Genomic DNA, 20,755 nt, shown 5'->3' with positions numbered 1-20,755 from the left:
AAAAAATATATGTCTCCATATAAGGAATGGGTCTTTGAGACACCATGGACTGTAGCCTGCCAGGTTTCTCCGTCCATGGGATTTTCCAGGCAAGAATACTGGAGTATTTCCTTCTCCTGGGGATCTTCCCAACCCAGGGATCGAACCTGGGTCTCCTGAATTGCATGCAGACTCCTTATCATCTCCATATAAGGAATAGAAAAGTTTATAGAAACTTGGGGTAGAAAATGAATAGCACTCAAGAAAGTAAATCCCAGAGCATCATTTATGATAAAGGTGGAATCTGAGCAATGGGGTAGGGAGAGTAGCAATAAAAGTCATAAAGGAAAAAATATTAATTTTATTATATTTATAAACTCATCTGACATTAACACCATAGAGACATAATGTAGCTTTATGAGAAGACATAAAATGTGTCGACATTTTTTGTAAACCAATAGGTGCCATGAAAGTATAAATGATAGTATTACTGTTATTGTTATTATTAGTCAGCACTACACATTGATAATGACACGGTTCCCTGAGGATCTCAATTATATATGCCAATTTGAAGATATTCAGAGTTGATTCTAGTTATGCATTTTTCTCCATATTTTGTTAGCCACATTATGCAGGAGTAAATTGCACAAGTAAAACGGATCAATATTTTGACAAAGTATAAATACAGAACTTTCAGAGGTAGAAAAAAAGGTGAAGAATAATTAGCATTTAGAGTGGTAATACAATCACAGGAATAAGAAGGGACAGGAAATTTTGGTTAAATTACTGATTTTGATAACATTATCGATATAGGAAAAATTTTATCTCAGAATGAACTAAGACATTTCTAAAGACAAATTCCATAGTGAACTAAGGGATTTTCAAAGGCAATGGTCTAACGCTGAAATTAGACAGCAAAAGAGACACTGATGTATAGAACAGTCTTATGGACTCTGCGGGAGAGGGAGAGGGTGGGAAGATTTGGGAGAATGACATTGAAACATGTAAAATATCATGCAAGAAACGAGTTGCCATTCCAGGTTCGATGCACGATACTGGATGCTTGGGGCTAGTGCACTGGGACGATCCAGAGGGATGGTATAGGGAGGGAGGAGGGAGGAGGGTTCAGGATGGGGAACACATCTATACCTGTGGCAGATTCATTTTGATATTTGGCAAAACTAATACAATTATGTAAAGTTTAAAAATAAAATAAAATTTAAAAAAATGATAAAGATATACCCATGAACACAAAACACAAGGGATTAAAGATAAACTAGAAACAGAATTCACATATCTCAAAGCCAACAGGTTGCCCCCAAAGTTTAAGGAAAACAACTGAGCCTTATCATGTACTCCAGATGTTAATAAAGTGGACCACTTGAAAAGGAAAGAAGTTCCAGAAAACAAATGTTCATTAGCAATGGACCCTTGTTATCCTAACAACATATAAATAACAAAATATAAATCACAGGGACACTGATGCCATTTACTAGACTAAGCAGGAGTTTTACTTCACGTATTTTTATTCACAAGTAAAACACGACAGGTTTCACTTCAATCAAGAACTTATTTATTTGTTAACCTATTTCTCTCTTCCATGATGCCTTTTCCCATAAAATAAGCAACAAATTCCAAACAAATCTAGTTTACTCTCAATACTTAGGTGAACAGAGTTGAATATGATTTATCAAAATAAGAGGCCACTCCCCTTTCCTCTAGCCCTAACAATTTACAGGGATGCCCTCTACTTGGCTTTAAACAGATGTCCCAAATTCTGTGTCCATGGACAGCCACTGTTCCCAAATCCCCCTGCTCAGTTTACTGACTCCATATTGTAGTTCCCATCTGTCCACTGGGTGGACCCAAAGCATCCACGCAGAAGGGCAGCTAAGAGACTTCCCTGGCGCTCTAGTGGTTAAGACTCTGCCTTCCAATGCAGGGGACCTGTGTTTGATCCCTGCTCTGGGAACTGGGATTCCACATGCTGTGGGGCAGCTGGATGTGTGCCATTGCTATCACCACAACTAAGACCTGATGATGCCAAATAGTATTAAAAAGAGAGAGAGCAGCTAAGCAGTACCTGTTCCCACTTTATCATCTGCTTTACCATAGTTCTCAGGCCAGCAGGCTTGAAAGTACATATTTATAACAGAAAAAGTGAAAGTGAAAGTGTTATTCACTCAGTCATGCCCAACTCTTTGCAACTCCATGGATTGTATGTAGCCTGCCAGGTTCCTCTGTCCATGGAATTCTCCAGGCAAGAATACTGGAGTGGGTTGCCATTCGCTTCTCCAGGGGGATTTCCTGACCCAGGGACTGAACCTGGGTCTCCTGAATTGCAGGCAGATTCTTTACCATCTGAGCCACCAGGGAGGCCCATTTATTACAGAACAACCAACCAAACACATATAAACAACAATTTTTAAAAATCCTTTTTTTTTTATCATCACATTTTTATAATATGGAAAACAACTTGACATCGCTAATAGTCATGCTATTAACTACCATCATTAATAGTCATGCTTCTGTGTACTTCTTCCAGGATCCATGACCCTGGCCAGTTGTTTCCCTTCCTAAGTTTTTAAAAATCAAATTATACTTCTGTGATTGACATTATCTCATAATTAGATGCTATCATCTTTTAAGTGGTAGTTGATGTTAAACTGACCCTTCTGTTCTTTCACCATCCTTAGACTTCAATTCTGCTGCTTTATTCCTAAAGCTGGTTAGGGTCTCTTTTATTGTCTATTTTACTTCTCTCTTGAACAGAGCATAAAGCTCCTTTCTTTTTATTCTAGCTTTATTGAGATGATCAGGGCTTCCCTGGTGGCTCAACAGTAAAGACTCCACCTGCCAATGGCGCGGACATGGGTTCGACCCCTGGTTTGGGAAGATTCTCTGAAGAAGGAAATGGCAACCCACTCCAGTATTGTTGCCTGGGAAATCCCATGGACAGAGTAGACTGGTGGCTACTACAGTCCATGGGTTTGCAAAAGAGTCAGATGCAACTTAGGGACTGCTGCTTCTGCTGCTAAGTCACTTTAGTAAACAAATTTGATAATTGATAAATAACATTGCATTGATTTAAGATGTACAAAATAATGATATATATATATATATCTATTGTGATTATCAAAATAAGTTAGTTAACATCCACCACCCCACACAGTTGCAAAAATAGAATGCTTTAGGAATTTGCATGTCAGCCTTGTGCAGGGGCCATGCTAATATCTGTATCTTCTAATTTTATGTGTGTGCTACAAAAGTGAACACTAAAGCTCCTTTTCTTCACCTTGATGAAAAAATGCTTCATTTTACTTACATTTTTATTGTCTGGATTATTACAAATTAAGACACAAATGTGGAGAGGGAAATGGCAACCCACTCCAGTATTTTTGTCTGGAGAATTCCATGGACAGAAGAACCTGGCAGGCTATAGTCCATGGAGTTGCAAAGAGCTGGACAGGACTAAGCAACTAACAGACACACGACACAAATGACTGCTTACTATCTCTACTTTAACTCCCTTCTAGTCCATTCTTCAGCAGCACATTCAATCTATGTACACACATGCTTAAAGCTTTCTCATAGCCTCAAAATTAAGTCAAACATACCAAGGGATCACACCAAGCTGACATCACTCCTATCTCTATTTTCAGTCCCACTCCTTAACTTTGTTACCCTCTACACCAAAACCCAGACAGCTCTTGCCACCCTAAACTACTTGCAATTCCCCAACAAGCCAATTCACTCTCCTCCATGCCTTTACATAGGTGGTTTTCTTTGACTCAGTATGTGCTCTGGCTTCTTTCCCCTTTGGCTGGCTATTTGTCTAGTCTTTCAAGATGCAGATCATTTTCAAACATTCTCAAAGATCTACCTTTATCTCTGCAAATCAGCCCTCCCAGTAGGTCCATCTTCTCATCTGTACAACCCATCACTTATCATGTGACTGCACTGTATCACCTGTTTCTCTGGTAGCCTTCACCAGTGTAACCAAAGCTCCCTAAGAACAGGGATCGTATCCTAACCATCTTTGTATCCAAACATCTAGCAGTGATTGATATTAATGGAATCTAGGAAAAATACCTAACTGACTTCAAAACAGTATTGGAATAGTATTCTACTCTATAATGTTATCATGCATGTGTGTGCTAAGTCACTTAAGTCATATCGGAATCTGTGACCCTATGGACTGTAGCCTCCCAAGCTCCTCTGTCCACAGGATTTTCCAGGCAAGAATACTGGGTTGGGTTGCTATGCTCTTCTCCAAGGGATCTTCCTGACCTAGGGATCAAACTCACATCCCTTAAGTCTCCTGCATTGGCAGATGTGTTTTTTACTACTAACGCCCCCTGAGAGGCCCTAATGGTATCATGGCTACCTTGAATTATGCTGGAAGTTGAAAAGCCAGATGCTTTCACCTGAACCACAAGAAAACCAAAATCTCTCTTTAAGATTTAGAGTATTTCCACTGTGATTGAAATATGAACTTTAAATTTAATGAAATCAAACAGATGCTCTTAGCAGTTTGATCAACTATTCTTCCAACAGATATCTGTATAGCAGATGGCATAAACAATTCAGCATATATTTAAATACTGATATAAAGTTAAAATAACATAAAATCTTTCAAATTTATTAGGGATTTATTTCTTCATGAGTGCCCTTTCAGGGGACTGGCATCCCTGACTAATTTTCAGACATGCTCTCCAAGATTTCTCTCCTCTTCACTTTCTTTCTTCTTCCAGGAAGAAGGCAAAGGCCCCACTGCAATGTTGCTGTTGTTCAGTCGCTCAGTTGTGTCTCACAGTTTGCGACCCCATGGACTGCAGCATGCCAGGCCCCCCTGTCCTTCACCATCTCCCGGAGCTTGCTCAAATTGATGTTCATTGGGTCAGTGATGCCATCCAACCACCTCTTCCTCTGTTGTCCCCTTCTCCTCCTGCCTCCAACCTTTCCTAGCATCAGGGTCTTTTCTAATGTAATGCAATGTTACATTTATGCTTTTGTGGACTAAACTTGAAGCACCACTCTAAGAATGCAAGTATCATCCTTTATATATCTTTTTCAGGAAATAAAGTTGGCATACATACTCAGTATATAGAAACTGACAAGAAACCTCACAGAGACTACTTTTGGTTTCCTCCAATGAGGATGACACACCTAACACTGACAAAGCAGGTAAAAATTGTTGTCGATTATGCAAATGTGGAAACATCATCTGTGAATGAAGACAGTCCCTACAGGTCTTCTAAGACAAGCATGAGAGGCATAAATACGAATATACAGTATTGTTTATATGGTGTTATCATTTAGCTTCCAATCATCCCTGTGCATATGAAAAACTATATACAAAAAAGCCCCACTATTTTTACTTTCTCAGTTCAGTTCACTCACTCATTCATGTCCAACTTTTTGTGACCCTATTGACTGCAGCACAACAGGCTTCCCTGTCCATCACCAACTCCCAGAGACTACTCAACTCATGTCCATCGCATTGGTGATGCCATCCAACCATCTTGTCCTCTGTCGTCCCCTTCTCCTTCTGCCTTCAATCTTTCCCAGCATCAGGGTCTTTTCAAATGAGTCAGTTCTTCACATCAGATGGCCAAAGTATTGGAGTTTCAGCTTCAGCATCAGTCCTTCCAATGAATATTCAGGACTGATTTCCTTTAGGATGGACTGGTTGGATCTCCTTGCAGTCCAAGGGACTCTCAACAATCTTCTCCAAAACCACAATTCAAAAGCATCAATTCTTCAGCACTCAGCTTTCTTTATAGTCCAACTCTCACATCAATACATGACTCCTGGAAAAACCATAGCTTTGACTGGATGGACCTTTGTTGGTAAAGTAATGTCTTTGCTTTTTAATATGCTGTCTAGGTTGGTCACAACTTTTCTTCCGAGGAGCAAGTGTCTTTTAATTTCATGGCTGCACTCGCCATCTGCAGTGATTTTGGAGCCCAAGAAAATAAAGTCTCTCACTGTTTCAATTTTCTCCATCTATTTCCCATGAAGTGATAGGACCGGATGCCACGATCTTAGTTTTCTGAATGTTGAGTTTTAAGCCAACTTTTTCACTCTCCTCTAAAACATAATTAATCAGATATGATTGTTCTCAATATGCTCCAATTGTCTCTTGAGGGTAGATAAAATGGCAGAGGCTTTTTTCCATATAAGAATAAACCATGAGTCTTTGGTGAACAAGGGCACTGAATTTTATCCTGTCCTTTATTATCTCCCATTAGTGGGTTAGTTGCTAAGTGTGTCTGACTTTGGAGACCCTATGGAATGTAGCCCACTAGGCTCCTCTGTCCATGGGATTCTCCAGGCAAGAATACTGGACTGGGTTGCCATTTTCCTTCTCCAGGGTATCTTCCCAACTCAGAGGTCGAACCCTGGTCTCTTGCATTACATGCAGATATTGTCTGAGCCACCAAGGTAGTCCCACTATTCCCCATTACTCCCCCAACATATTTTAGGACAAAAGCAATTCAAACAGTCTATATTGCCTAATCTTAGAATTCCCATGGGCTTGCCAGAATCATTCCCCATGTAAGGACCAAGTAGCAGAGAATACACTTGATTACACTAAAGTTTTAAGGTGCTTTGCCAGTATCCCTGAATTAGTTTGACATTCTGTACGACTCAAGATTCAAATGCAGTTTTCTCTCAGTGCAGTGTCAGGCGCATAGTCATTAAGTATCAGTATACTGACTATGTTTAGTGGGTGGTCATAGGTATTATGTAGCTACTTATAATTTAGTATTAAGAAAATTGCCATTAATAATTTACTTTTCTGCCTAGTACATTAAGGCAATATTTCTGTAATATATTGTTCTCTGAAAAAGAGCAATTACCAGGGGAACCATTTCTATCAGCTTTGGGCACTATTAGATCAAGGTCAGAGTTAGGGGCAGAATCTATAGTTTAAGTTTACCAAGTCATGTAGTATTTGACCTTTAAATTGCTGTTTTGTCATGCCATAGCTATTGCAGAGAAAGTGATCCTGTTATATCCAGTTTCATTGCTAAAATAAATACAAGGTCATTGCCTCCAGCAGGTGACTGGAAAGCATACAGTATAATCTTCTTGATCCTGACACCCAAAACACAACTAAGAGTTTTTCTCAAGGCCTTTTGAATGCACTGAGAAATATAAATAAATAAAACAATATGTTACTCATAGTCAGCTATGATCAATTTAATTTGGCCAAGCATACAAAAGCAGCTTCCTTAAATAAGAGCTACCCAGGGTCTCATTAGTGCAGATGAAAAAAAAAAAAAAAAAAATCAAGGTCATGCTAAAGGTGTATGACTTCATGGTGGAAAATTTCAATCCTCCAAACACCTCCGGGTAAGAAACCGAAAAGCAAGAGGAACAACAACTGTCAGGCAGATTTCAAAATCTCGTTCAGACCACCGGACAAATACTAAGTTAGGAAAAAAGCTGAAATTCTAAATATACTGAGGTATACATTTTTACAAAGTAAGGTTGACAAGGCCGAAGGCGGGTGTCAAATGTCTCTTATTATAATGAGTGGTGATTAGTATTATCTCCACACAAATGTTAAAGTGGAAGAGTGGGCACCTCAGAATTCTAAAGTGACCTTTTCATGCGAATTACATCTTAGGAAAAAAAAAAAAACAATGATTTGTGAATTGTCCTTATGAGTAGATAATAATGCATTTTTCTGTTTACCTTTTAATCCTGTCCTGTCATATTTTGAATGATAGAAGAAAAGTGATTATAATGTTGAAAAGCAAGCAAAGATGTATTAAATAATCTGTATTTATTGAATTAAACTGTATTTATTGAATAATTGTATTTATTGAATAATTGTATTTATTGAATAATAAATGTAAATATTAAACATATCTGCCCCATTATACATGCCTCTATCTACTTTAATACATACTTAACTATATATCATATATATTATACCTGAATATATAAAATGAGGATAGTTACTTATCAGAGCTCATCTGAGCTAAAAATTAATGCTGATACATTAATGGACTTGTGATCTATTTAATATTGCAGCTTTTAAAACCAAGAAGGCTGATCTTTTCTAAATGACGTTATGGTAGGAAAAAGGTTAAGAGTGTAGGCTGGCAAGTTCATAGGAAAATAGTAGTAAGTTTCCAGTTAGATTCTGATGCTGATAAATCAATATAACTGTCAACAGCTGGGTCCTAAGATAAACGCAGATGTGTAAAGAGAAAGCAAACAGTCGTGGAAATGGAAGCAAACACAGTGCTTAAGGACATCAGCCATCTGGGAATTGCTTCTTTGAGGAGAAGCTGTAAATCAAGTCAGTCTGCCTTCTCTGAAAAATGTTTTATTTTAATTTGGAGATTTATCTAATTCTATAAGTCATTGGCATAACCCAACCCAGAAGTGTTACCAAAGCATAAATTGCACATTCACACTGGAGATACTTATCTTCATCACAAAATATTAGGAGATCAATAGCAGTGTCCTTGGGCTCCTGAGGCAAGTGTCCCTTTGTGTCGTGAAGCCCCAGTGATGAACAATATAGTTTTGCCTGGTACCTCCTTGGATTCTTTAAGGAATTTAAAAGGAATATCATATTGTGGTAGTCTGGGTTTGCTTTAAGGCAGCAAATATCTTGTGCCTTGTTTGGGGGAGCTTAGAGTGTGGTTCACTATGACACTATACAGGCTTCCTTTGATAGACAAACTTAAAGACTGTGAACTATTATTTCATATCCTGAGAGAATTATGGCATGGTTAGCAGGAAGGAAAACTCTCATGGAAACACTGGGACAGTTTACCAAGTGGCTGTTTATCCAGTACCTACAAATAGTTATTGGGAGGTACCTCAAATGCAAGAAATCCTCACCTCTTGGGAGAGGTTGATACCCTCATATCATGGGGAATGAGCTAGGAAGAAGGCAATAGTTGGATGTCACCCAGAAACCCAAAGAAGTGCTGATAACCAGGCTGCTGGAAAAATCAAGAGCCAGACGTTCCCTAAGATATTTGAGTAGATAAGCAAGTGTTTCTATTAGAGACCTTAGAATAAGCTTTCCTGCTGGATATCTGTCTACCCTTCCATATCCGTCCTTCGGCTCTCTATGCCCTGCCCTTTGCCCAGAAAACTGACCCATTTGGATAACACAGTAACGTGTTCTGACTTCCAGTTGGATTAAGTTAATGAGAAACCTTGACAGATGATCAGAGAGAAGAAGAATGTGGTCAGTATTTTGGATTTTCACTTCAAAAAGAGTGAGTGGGCTGTGTTTTCTGTTAAAGGTAACTTCTCCTGTCAAAGCAGCCCCACCTACAAGACTTTGTCTTCTGGGTTTTAGTGTTGGTAGCAGTTCTCTGATTACCATCCTGAGCACTCTGCTATCTCTTGTGGTCTCTAAATTCCATTTACAACTTAAATAGTCTCCTTTTGAAAACTTCCCTCAGTTGTGTAACTTGAGAATGCAAGTGTACTTGTGTGGACCCTGGCTATGTAGTGTTTCAGGTAGAAAGGGAAGAAATATTAATACACAAGGAAAGAGAAATAAACTTGCCCAAGAGTCAAGACATGTTGGCTTAAGAGATCAGTCACTAGTGATTCTGTGAACTGAATAGTTATTCCCCTTCTCTGGGTACCTTTCATTTTTAAAAACTAAATTTGTACTTCTGGGATGAAAATTTTATTTTTGCCTCTAAAATTCTGTCTTTCTCTTATTCTAGACACAGAAACAATTTATTTGATTATAAGACCACAAATGCCTATTTCATACTCTTTCTGCATCCCAGGGCACATTGCTGATCACTTTATCAATATCCATTCCCCTTTCCCTACAGAACCCCACATGATTTGGGGTGACAATATGCCTAGCTTCATAAAAGACATTATTCATATTTCTTGGGGAAGGATGGGACCACCAAGTGATTGACTACTGGTTAATGAGATCAAAGTCCAAGTTACTGGGTAGAGTTTCTGGAAATCTAAGAGGCCATCTCATTGGAGTTGCCCTTTTCTGCCCTTTGCCCTTTCTCTTCTTTTTGCCTGAAATGCGGATTGATGACTGGGGTAGGGAAGTCTTCCCTAGAGTGACAGCACAGGCTTACTCTGGCAGATGGAGGCTGGGAGCTGATAGCATCATGGAAGTTGCAATACAGCCATGGATATTATCTTTCTACCTACATGGCGCGTGCTAAAATGCTTCAGTCACGTCCGACTCTTTTCAGCTTCATGGACTACAGCCTGCCAAGCTCCTCTGTCCATGGGATTCTCCAGGCAAGAATACTGGAGTGGGTAGCCATTCCTTTCTCCAGGGGATCCTCCCAACCCAAGGATCAAAACCGGGTCTCTTACATTGCAGGCAGATTATTTACCCCTGAGCCATGGTAGAGCTTACTTAATTTAGTCTCATGTTTCTGTAACATAAAGTCTTCTATATTTCTCTAACTCAGAAAATAATCAAGTTACATACAAACCATGTAGTCCTGGATAACTCAGGTCAGAGCTCTAGTTGGTGCCCCAGTAAACCCTTGCTTCCCCTTTCCTTATCCTGTATCCAACTTAATCCCTCAAACTTCACAAGGACTGTGCTAAAATCACATGTGACTCTAATTTTTAAACCCAGAAGTGACAGCTTAATTCATGTGATTCACTTATTTTACAATTCCTCAGTTTCACTTACAGTTAGATATCCAAGAGGAACTCATGCACACAGGAACTCCTGTGTGTAAAGATGAAAGTTCATAGCAGCATGGCTTTTAACAGGAAAGATCTAGAAGTAGTACATGCACGTTGTGGAATATTATACTGCATTGAAAATAAATGAGTTACAGTAACATGCAATCACAGGGATGGATATGTGAACAAAATAATGAGTGAAGGAAGCACATCCAACAAGATATATAACTTACTAACCTTTTCATAAACTTAAACAAAACAACTAAAACCAAATAGTATGTGTTTAAAAATATAATGTCACTGAGCAAGACCCTCTGAATAGTTCCCTACCTATGTCCTCTGCCTGCCTTTTGTTTGTAGAAAAACTTGAGTCAAGGAATAAATTGAATCATATAACTGAAAAAATGCAGAGAGAGAAAAACGGCCAAGCAAGACAAAACAATAATACTTTAGCGATTAAACAAAGTCAAGGACCTTTAGTTTTTCCTCAAGGACTAGAGTTAATTAATGCCATGTCCTTTGAACAGTTTTGCAGAGACTAAAAACCCAGACAGGTGGAAGAATTTAACTGTATGCTGCCTACAAGCATGTAGACTGCAGACTGGTTGGAAACCAAAGCTGATGAAGCCAACTCCCAATTACTTCACTGCCAACCAGTCATAAAAAGGTCCACAAGCTGATCACGCCCTGCTTAATCTGTACCCTAAGACTCTATACCCACTCCAGTGGGTCACACAGTCTTGAGGGCATAAGCATGCTATGACCCTCTTTGCCTGGCAAAGCAATAAAAGCTACTTTTATCTACTACATCCAAAATTCTGCCTGAGTTTCCATTTGGCACTGGTAAACAGAGGTTGAATTTTGGCAACAGTACTGCTTAGATATGCACATGTTTTTACAACTATAGTTTAAAGGCAAGGGACTGAAAAATACAGAATTCAATATTGAATATACACTTTTTAATTTATAATTATTAAATAATTATAACTATAGGTATGTATGCATAGATAGCTTCCATATCAGTTTGAAATGTATGTATATGGTATGATTTAAACAGGCAAAAAGTCTAATAGCTATCTCATAAATATTTTTTAGGCTCACTTCTTTTTTTAAAAAAAATTGGTTTTATTGTGGCAAAAGTCACATGTTATAAAACATACTATCTTAGTCATATTTGACTGTACATTTCAATGGTACTAGGGCTTCCCTGATGGCTCAAACAGTAAAGAATCTGCCTGCAATGTGGGAGACCTGGGTTTGATCCCTGGGTTTGGAAGATCCTTTGGAGAAGGGAATTGCAACCCACTCCAGTATTTTGCCTGGAGAGGCCATGGACAGAGGAACATGATGGGCTACAGTTCATGGGGGTCACAAACAGTCACAAAGAGTTGGAAACAACTGAGCTACTAACACTTTCAGTGGCACTAAGTACATTCACATTTGTTACAGGTGCGGTGGGGAGGGATGGGGGCTTAAGATCACTTTTTAAACTACTCAAACTACTCCAGATAACCTTCCAATGTGAGCAAACTGTCCTTTCACTTGACATAATTTATCAACCTGAAAATACATGTATTAATCAATGATCCCACCCCTTTCACAATTCTGCCACACACAGATTTCCTCAGTTAACTTGCAGCCACTCTGCATTGCTGAGATATTAAGAAGAAATATTGTGCTCAGGCAGGGACTGAAAGTAAAGAATTAGTTGCTCAGTCATGTCTGACTCTTTGCAACCCCATGGTCTGTAGTCCATCAGGCTCCTGTGTCCATGACATTCTCCAGGCAAGAATACTGCCTTAGGTAGCCATTCCCTTCTCCAGGGGACCTTCCTGATCCAGGGATTGAAAGTGGGTCTCCTATATTGCAGGCAGATTCTTTACCCCCTGAGCCACCAGGGGAGCCCCTAAACAGGGACTAGGCATTGATTATTGCCTGCAGTTTAAGAGACACAAAATCTTTCAGTGACTATCTCCTAAACTCAGCTTCCTTCAGATCAACATTCAAGCCCCACCCTGCCAGGCCTCAGCCTACTTTCCTACCTTCTCTAAGCTTATCTCCATGCTTCTCCACAACTCTCCACTGCAGCTGAATTCCTTCTCATTCCCAAATAAACTGAAGACTTTCCTAAACCAGAATTCCTCCCAAGGAATCTTTTGGTTGGCTATATTCTGGGTGTCTGGGAAGCTCTCTTCCTCACTGTCTATAGATTTAAAATCTATCCATCCTTCAAAATTCAGCTCAATTTTTGCCTCTTCTGTGGCAATATTTCCTAAGAATCACTATGACAGTTTTCATTGGTAAAACACTCGCTAACAGATGCACACTCCATCTTCTGCTCCTGTCTCTCTTGCTCACCGTTGTAGACCCTGAGTTATCCCAGGGTCTGGCCCGTGATGGAGGTTGAATAAAGAGCTTCTGAATGTAAGAACTTGAAAATATCTTCAATTACTTACTTGGGCTATTCTTTAAATTACGTATTTTTTTTCTTTCTCTCTTCTTCTCAGCTGAACTTCTTAGAGAGTGAGAACTATGTCAATCCCATGCTTCCCCTGATCGTGCCAATTTGATTGCTTATAAAAAGTACTTCCTAAAAATCTGATTTACTTCAAAAGAATAAACAAAAATAGAATTGGGATTGAATTTATATTAATTGCTCCATTAAAAAAAATATACAAACCAATCAAGTGCTAACAACTTCTACAGAAATTAGGAAATTAATATTTATCTTCTGAGTAAGGCATCTAAGGTTCAGAATCAAAAGTTCCAGGGACAAAAAACACCTCTTTATAAACAGATTTACCGAGGAGGAGCCAAGATGGCGGAGGAGTAGGACGGGGAGAACACTTTCTCCCCTACAAATTCATCAAAAGAGCATTTAAACGTCGAGTAAACTCCACAAAACAACTTCTGAATGCCGGCAGAGGACATCAGGCACCCAGAAAAGCAACCCAACTCTTCGAAAGGAGGTAGGAAAAAATATTAAAGACAAAAAAAAGAGACAAAAGAGGGAGGGACGGAGCTCCGTCCCGGGAAGGGAATCTTAAAAAGAGAGAAGTTTCCAAACACCAGGGAACCTTCTCACTGCCGAATCTGTGCCGAGCTTTGGAAGCACAGAGGGCAACATAACAGGGAGAAAAATAAATAAACAATTAAAACTTGCAGATTTCGAGCCCTAAGGTAACTCCCCCAGAGGAGAAGCAGCACAGACGCCTGCATCCGCCATTAGCAAGCGGGGGCTGGGCAGGGAGGCGCGGCGCGGGCTGCATCGCTGAGAGTAAGAATCTGGCCTGAATACCCTGAGCACTATCTGAGCGAAATAATTTGGGTTAGCAAACCAGACTGTGGGATATCTACCACGCGAAAAGCCAGTCCTAACCTAAAACCGCCAGGCCCGCGCACGGAACAAAGGACTGAACAGAGATAGCCGGCTGCAGACCTTCCCCCTCCGGTGACAGGCAGCCAGAGCCGGAAGGGGGCAATCGCAGCCCCAGAGAGACATTATCTATAAAACTGTAAGCGGGCTTCTTTGCTAACTAAAACTTCTTGGGGGTCTGGACGGTCAACATCTGCCTGAGAAGGTGCGCCGGTGTTACAACCAGAAAACCGAGTGGCAGGGAGGCGGTAAGTCGCAGCATTGGCGCTCGCCAAACACCTCATCACCTGAGCTGCTCGGACCTGGGAAGAGCACAAAACGCAGGCCCAGCTGAGTCTGCGCCTCTGAGGACTACCCGAGTGCCTGAACCTGAGCGGCTTGGACCTGGGAGGTGCATGCAGCCCAGGGCCAGCCTCGGATTGTTCCCGGCGGAACAACCTAGAGCCCGAGCAGCGTGGACAGGGAGGCTACACGCGCCGTGAGCAGGGGCAGACCCAGGGTGGCTGAGGCACTGCGAGCCCACGCCAGTGTTATTTGTTTGCAGCATTCCTCCCTCCCTCCCCACAGCGCGACTGAACAAGTAAGCCTAAAAAAAAAAAAAAAAAAAAAAGTGTCCTCCACCGTCCCCTTTGTGTCAGGGCGGAAACCAGATACTGAAGAGACTAGCAAACAGAAGAAGATATAACAGAGGGAAACGCCTTGGAAGCTACAGGCAATAGACCAAAACCCTGTGGTTACTACAGACTACATAGGAAGGGGCCTATAGATCTTGAGAAATATAAGTCTGACCAAGGAACTAGCCAAAAATGAACTGAACACACAACACCACCAAGAAAGTCCTAGATATATTTTTATTATTTTTACGATCATTCCTTCTTTTTTTTTAATTAAAAAAAATTTTTTTAAGTCCTCTATTGTTCCTTTAATTTTCACTTTTATAACCTATTACTTTGCAAAAAAAAAAAAAAGACCCTATTTTTTTCTTCTTCAGCAAACTTCATATATATATATATATTTTATAATTTTTTGACCTTGTTTTTTTTTTTTTCTTGTCTTTAACATTGTATTTTTGAAATTCTAAACTCTACTCTAGATTTTTAATTTTTGCTTTTTGGTATTTGTTATCAATTTTGTACCTATAGTTTATTTTTATATAATTTCTGTGACTTCTTTTTTTCTTCTTCTTTGTTTCTTTCTCTTCTTCTTCTATATAACATTGTATATCTGAATAATATCAATTTTGTACCTGTATTTTCTTTATAATTTTTGTGACATTGTTTGTTTTCGTTTGTCTGTTTTCTCTCTTTATTTTTCTTCTTCTTCTTTTTTTTTTTAACATTGTATTTTTGAAATTCCAAACTCTACTCTAGATTTTTAATTTTTGCTTTTTGGTATTAGTTATCAATTTTGTACCTGTACTTTCTTTACAATTTTCGCGACCTTGTTTGTTTTTGTTTGTTCGTTTTTTCTTTCTTTCTTTTCCTTCTTTTCTTTAACATCGTATTTTTGAAATTCCAAACTCTACTCTAGATTTTTAATTCTTGCTTTTATGTATTTGTTACCAATTTTGTACCTTTAAGAACCCAATCTTCAGGACCCATTTTTCACTAGGGAGCAAGAATACTGGCTTGACTGCTCTCTCTCCCTTTAGACTCTCCTTTTTCTCCACCAGGTCGCCTGTGTCTCCTCCCTAACCCCTCTACTCTACCCAGCTCTGTGAATTTCTGTGTGTTCCAGACGGTGGAGAACACTTAGGGAACTGATTACTGGCTGGATCTGTCTCCCTCCTTTTCATTCCCCCCTTTTATCCTTCTGGCCACCTCTGTCACCTTCCTCCTTCTTCTCTTCTCTGTATGACTCCGTGAACATCTCTGAGTGGTCTAGTTGTGGAGTGCACATAAGGAAGTGACTACTGGCTACCCTACTCTCTCCATTATTGATTCACCTCATCTCATTTGGGTCACCTCTAACTCCCTCCTCCCTCTTCTCTTCTCCATGTAACCCTGTGAACCTCTCTGAGTGACCCTCATCGTAGAGAAACTTTTCATCTTTAATGTAGACGTTTTATCAATGGTGCTGTATAGAAGGAGAAGTTTTGAAACTACTGTAAAAATAAGACCGCTAACCGGAAGCAGGAGACTTAAGTCCAAACCCTGACTCCAGGGAACTCCTGACTCCAAGGAACATTAATTGACAGGAGCTCATCAAATGCCTCCATACTAACACTGAAACCAAGCACCACACAAGGGCCAATAAGTCCCAGGGCAAGACATACCAAGCAAATTCTCCAGCAACAAAGGAACACAGCCCTGAGCTTCAAGATACAGGCTGCCCAAAGTCACCCCAAAAGTATAGACATCTCATAACTCACTACTGGACATTTCATTGCACTCCAGAGAGAAGAAATACAGCTCCATCCACCAGAACACCGACACAAGCTTCCCTAACCAGGAAACCTTGACAAGCCACCTGTACAAACCCACACACAGTGAGGAAACGCCACAATAAAGAGAACTCCACAAACTGCCAGAATACATAAAGGACACCCCAAACTCAGCAATTTAAACAAGATGAAGAGACAGAGGAATACTCAGCAGATAAAGGAACAGGATAAATGCCCACCAAACCAAACAAAAGAGGAAGAGATAGGGAATCTACCTGATAAAGAATTCCGAATAATGATAGTGAAATTGATCCAAAATCTTGAAACTAAAATGGAATCACAGATAAATAGCCTGGAGACAAGGATTGAGAAGATGCTAGAAAGGTTTAACAAGGACCTAGAAGAAATAAAAAAGAGTCAATATATAATGAATAATGCAATAAATGAAATTAAAAACACTCTGGAGGCAACAAATAGTAGAATAACAGAGGCAGAAGATAGGATTAGTGAATTAGAAGATAGAATGGTAGAAATAAATGAATCAGAGAGGATAAAAGAAAAACGAATTAAAAGAAATGAGGACAATCTCAGAGACCTCCAGGACAATATTAAACGCTACAACATTCGAATAATAGGGGTTCCAGAAGAAGAAGACAAAAAGAAAGACCATGAGAAAATACTTGAGGAGATAATAGTTGAAAACTTCCCTAAAATGGGGAAGGAAATAATCACCCAAGTCCAAGAATCCCAGAGAGTCCCAAACAGGATAAACCCAAGGAGAAACACCCCAAGACACATATTAATCAAATTAACAAAGATCAAACACAAAGAACAAATATTAAAAGCAGCAAGGGAAAAACAACAAATAACACACAAGGGAATTCCCATAAGGATAACAGCTGATCTTTCAATAGAAACTCTTCAAGCCAGGAGGGAATGGCAAGACATACTTAAAATGATGAAAGAAAATAACCTACAGCCCAGATTATTGTACCCAGCAAGGATCTCATTCAAGTATGAAGGAGAAATCAAAAGCTTTTCAGACAAGCAAAAGCTGAGAGAATTCTGCACCAACAAACCAGCTCTCCAACAAATACTAAAGGATATTCTCTAGACAAGAAACACAAAAACGGTGTATAAATTCAAACCCAAAACAATAAAGTAAATGGCAACGGGATCATACTTATCAGTAATTACCTTAAACGTAAATGGGTTGAATGCCCCAACCAAAAGACAAAGACTGGCTGAATGGATACAAAAACAAGACCCCTACATATGTTGTCTACAGGAGACCCACCTCAAAACAGGGGACACATACAGACTGAAAGTGAAGGGCTGGAAAAAGATTTTCCATGCAAATAGGGACCAAAAGAAAGCAGGAGTAGCAATACTCATATCAGATAAAATAGACTTTAAAACAAAGGCTGTGAAAAGAGACAAAGAAGGTCACTACATAATGATCAAAGGATCAATCCAAGAAGAAGATATAACAATTATAAATATATATGCACCCAACACGGGAGCACCACAGTACGTAAGACAAATGCTAACAAGTATGAAAGGAGAAATTAACAATAACACAATAATAGTGGGAGACTTTAATACCCCACTCACACCTATGGATAGATCAACTAAACAGAAAATTAACAAGGAAACACAAACTTTAAATGATACAATAGACCAGTTAGACCTAATTGATAGGACATTTCATCCCAAAACAATGAATTTCACCTTTTTCTCAAGCGCACATGGAACCTTCTCCAGGATAGATCACATCCTGGGCCATAAAGCTAGCCTTGGTAAATTCAAAAAAATAGAAATCATCCCAAGCATTTTTTCTGACCACAATGCAGTAAGATTAGATCTCAATTACAGGAGAAAAACTATTAAAAATTCCAACATATGGAGGCTGAACAACACGCTGCTGAATAACCAACAAATCACAGAAGAAATCAAAAAAGAAATCAAAATTTGCATAGAAACGAATGAAAATGAAAACACAACAACCCAAAACCTGTGGGACACGGTAAAAGCAGTCCTAAGGGGAAAGTTCATAGCAATACAGGCACACCTCAAGAAACAAGAAAAAAGTCAAATAAATAACCTAACTCTACACCTAAAGCAACTAGAAAAGGAAGAAATGAAGAACCCCAGGGTTAGTAGAAGGAAAGAAATCTTAAAAATTAGAGCAGAAATAAATGCAAAAGAAACAAAAGAGACCATAGCAAAAATCAACAAAACCAAAAGCTGGTTCTTTGAAAGGATAAATAAAATTGACAAACCATTAGCCAGACTCATCAAGAAACAAAGGGAGAAAAATCAAATCAACAAAATTAGAAACGAAAATGGAGAGATCACAACAGACAACACAGAAATACAAAGGATCATAAGAGACTACTATCAACAATTATATGCCAATAAAATGGACAACGTGGAAGAAATGGACAAATTCTTAGAAAAGTACAACTTTCCAAAACTAGACCAGGAAGAAATAGAAAATCTTAACAGACCCATCACAAGCATGGAAATTGAAACTGTAATCAAAAATCTTCCAGCAAACAAAAGCCCCGGTCCAGATGGCTTCACAGCTGAATTCTACCAAAAATTTAGAGAAGAGCTGACACCTATCCTGCTCAAACTCTTCCAAAAAATTGCTGAGGAAGGTAAACTTCCAAACTCATTCTATGAGGCCACCATCACCCTAATACCAAAACCTGAAAAAGATGCCACAAAAAAAGAAAACTACAGGCCGATATCACTGATGAACATAGATGCAAAAATCCTTAACAAAATTCTAGCAATCAGAATCCAACAACACATTAAAAAGATCATACACCATGATCAAGTGGGCTTTATCCCAGGGATGCAAGGATTCTTCAATATCCGCAAATCAATCAATGTAATACACCACATTAACAAATTGAAAAATAAAAACCATATGATTATCTCAATAGATGCAGAGAAAGCCTTTGACAAAATTCAACATCCATTTATGATAAAAACTCTCCAGAAAGCAGGAATAGAAGGAACATACCTCAACATAATAAAAGCTATATATGACAAACCCACAGCAAACATTATCCTCAATGGTGAAAAATTGAAAGCATTTCCTCTAAAGTCAGGAACAAGACAAGGGTGCCCACTTTCACCATTACTATTCAACATAGTTTTGGAAGTTTTGGCCACAGCAATCAGAGCAGAAAAAGAAATAAAAGGAATCCAAATTGGAAAAGAAGAAGTAAAACTCTCACTATTTGCAGATGACATGATCCTCTACATAGAAAACCCTAAAGATTCCACCAGAAAATTACTAGAAATAATCAATGACTATAGTAAAGTTGCAGGATATAAAATCAACACACAGAAATCCCTTGCATTCCTATACACTAATAATGAGAAAACAGAGAGAGAAATTAAGGAAACAATTCCATTCACCATTGCAACGGAAAGAATAAAATACTTAGGAATATATCTACCTAAAGAAACTAAAGACCTATATATAAAAAACTATAAAACACTGGTGAAAGAAATCAAAGAGGACACTAATAGATGGAGAAATATACCATGTTCATGGATTGGAAGAATCAATATAGTGAAAATGAGTATACTACCCAAAGCAATTTATAGATTCAACGCAATCCCTATCAAGCTACCAACAGTATTCTTCACAGAGCTGGAACAAATAATTTCACAATTTGTATGGAAAAACAAAAAACCTCGAATAGCCAAAGCGATCTTGAGAAAGAAGAATGGAACTGGAGGAATCAACCTACCTGACTTCAGGCTCTACTACAAAGCCACAGTTATCAAGACAGTATGGTACTGGCACAAAGGCAGATATATAGATCAATGGAATAAAATAGAAAGCCCAGAGATAAATCCACGCACATATGGACACCTTATCTTTGACAAAGGAGGCAAGAATATACAATGGATTAAAGACAATCTCTTTAACAAGTGGTGCTGGGAAATCTGGTCAACCACATGTAAAAGAATGAAACTAGACCACTTTCTAACACCATACACAAAAATAAACTCAAAATGGATTAAAGATCTAAACGTAAGACCAGAAACTATAAAACTCCTAGAGGAGAACATAGGCAAAACACTCTCTGACATACATCACAGCAGGATCCTCTATGACCCACCTCCCAGAATATTGGAAATAAAAGCAAAAATAAACAAATGGGACCTAATTAACCTTAAAAGCTTCTGCACATCAAAGGAAACTATTAGCAAGGTGAAAAGACAGCCTTCAGAATGGGAGAAAATAATAGCAAATGAAGCAACTGACAAACAACTAATCTCAAAAATATACAAGCAACTCCTACAGCTCAACCCCAGAA

The 20,755-nt window shown here is 38.9% G+C and overlaps 1 protein-coding gene and 1 non-coding gene across 2 annotated transcripts in view; both read right to left on the bottom strand.

Moving 5' to 3' along the window:
- The window catches only part of HCN1 (hyperpolarization activated cyclic nucleotide gated potassium channel 1), a 453,436-nt gene that overhangs the window by 149,295 nt on the left and 283,386 nt on the right, over positions 1-20,755 (bottom strand). The gene's annotated exons all lie outside the window — the stretch shown is intronic.
- On the bottom strand, positions 3,154-3,255 carry LOC139178108 (U6 spliceosomal RNA). The gene has a single exon (XR_011562530.1). It is a non-coding gene; the product is annotated as a U6 spliceosomal RNA (small nuclear RNA).

The sequence above is a fragment of the Bos indicus genome, chromosome 20, assembly GCF_029378745.1.
Source record: "Bos indicus isolate NIAB-ARS_2022 breed Sahiwal x Tharparkar chromosome 20, NIAB-ARS_B.indTharparkar_mat_pri_1.0, whole genome shotgun sequence".
NCBI classification, from domain to species: Eukaryota; Metazoa; Chordata; class Mammalia; order Artiodactyla; family Bovidae; genus Bos; species Bos indicus.
This window is presented reverse-complemented; position numbering and strand designations above follow the sequence as displayed.